The sequence below is a fragment of the Rhinoderma darwinii genome, chromosome 5, assembly GCF_050947455.1.
Source record: "Rhinoderma darwinii isolate aRhiDar2 chromosome 5, aRhiDar2.hap1, whole genome shotgun sequence".
NCBI classification, from domain to species: Eukaryota; Metazoa; Chordata; class Amphibia; order Anura; family Rhinodermatidae; genus Rhinoderma; species Rhinoderma darwinii.
In genome coordinates, this window is record NC_134691.1 from 229,680,819 (window position 1) to 229,682,666 (window position 1,848).

At 48.4% G+C, this 1,848-nt stretch overlaps 1 pseudogene; it reads right to left on the minus strand.

Moving 5' to 3' along the window:
• Positions 1 to 465: 465 nt before the first annotated feature.
• On the minus strand, positions 466 to 640 carry LOC142653758 (U2 spliceosomal RNA; annotated as a pseudogene).
• Between the last annotated feature and the right edge of the window lie 1,208 nt (positions 641 to 1,848).

The following is a 1,848-nucleotide window of genomic DNA, read 5'->3' on the forward strand; positions in this document are numbered from 1 at the left end:
GGACGACAGTACATTCCATCACATCCATCTAGTGTACACAGGTAGGTCCATTGTGGCGGGCGGGCTGCTTTAATGGCTGTTTGCTGTTCCCCCTACTCCACTCCACTATTTGACTGTGGTGCTGCATCAATCAATCAATCAGTGGCTGGCTCAGGTGCAGCTCTTTAACCTACCTAAAAGGGAGGGCGGAGAGAAGACAAGGAAGGTGAATGAGCTGTTCCAATGTGAAATGCCGGAAACACAGAAACACAGAAGACACACACACACACACACACAACAAGAGGTGGCAATGTATTAATTAATTGCATTTAATAAATTAGCTCATTATCACACATGACTGTACAAATGCATTGTCCAACAGGTGTTGAAATAATGGGATTAAAAGGGGAGATCCCATCAGAAAGACAAAAACAATAGCAAACACAAATAGCACTTTTGGAATCTGATTTTAGTCAACACATAAGGGAAGGGTGCACCGGTCCTGGAAATACTGCAATACCAGGTCAATGCGTGGAGTGGACAGAGCAAGCTCTATTTCCATCTCCCTGTTCTAAAAATCCATTTAATATATGGTCCCCAGATAGGGGACGTATCAGATATTAAACTGATAAGAACAGATTTTTTGATTGAAAAATGCTTTATTGACAATCAATCGTCATCATACAAACATTACTGCGACGCAGCGCAAGCCATGAAGCAGCAAATAATAAATAATAACAGTCGTCAAACATAACATGACAGTATAATACACAGTACAGGCTAGCCTATGCTATACATTACACCACATGCTACACTAACATTCTTGCATTCACTAAAGCCAAACAACAAAGCATTACAGACAAGTGATGGGATAGGGGAGTGGGTAGGAGGGGATAGGGAAGGGGGAAATCACAGGCCCGAAGCTTTATTGAAAGACAACACACAAGAAGGGAGAGTGGGGGGAAGGGGAGTATCAGTCCTCTTCCTCATCGACGTCCGGGCTGTCCCAGGTGGAATAGTCTCTGAGCAGGCTGTGGATCAGCCTGCGGCAGTCCTGGACGGACACACTCTCTCTCCGCAAAATCAGACGGTTCCTGGCAAACCATATAGCGTCCTTAAAGCAGTTCATAAGGCGCCAGGCTTCCTGGATTGCTCCATCCGTGGTATTCCCAGGAAATAGTCCATAAAGTACCGAGCGGTACGACAGTCTGTTCCTGGGTACTGAGTCCTTGAGTTCATGTTCCAAGGCTTTCAACAGACCCTGTGCAAAGGGGCACTGCCAGAAAATGTGCAAAGATGTTTCCTCCGTGAAGGGGCACCTGGGGCAGTACCGGGTCTTGCACAGGTTGCGGGCATGCATGAATGACCTAAGAGGCAGTCCTCCCTGGATGGCCATCCATGAAATGTCCTTGTGCCCGTTGGTCAACCTGCCAGATGACACGTTAGTCCAAACAGTCTCCAACGTGTCGGCATGAAGCCCTGGAACAGACTCCAGTGAGTCCTTTGCTCTGATGTGCTTGTGGATCGTCTTAGGTTTCCACAAGTCGGGCTTAAGACCCTCCAGTTGATGCTCCCTCACGAACCGGACGACATCTCCGTAGAACCAGGGAGCGTGCCAGTTGTAAGGGAAGGAGCTGTCCCACTTGTCCCAGCCAAAACCTCGCCAGAGGGGAAGGAGGAAGTAGCGGGACATGGCCTTGCCCGCAGAGCCGTTTGCTGTCCTCAGAGTCCTACGAACACAGTCACATACAAAAGCGATCCGCAGCAGAGTGGGAATGTCGGGTATACCCTTCCCACCTTTGCGGGGCTCCTTGTACATAACAGTCCGCTTTACTCTGTCCATTTTCGAGCCCCAGATGAAGCGAAACA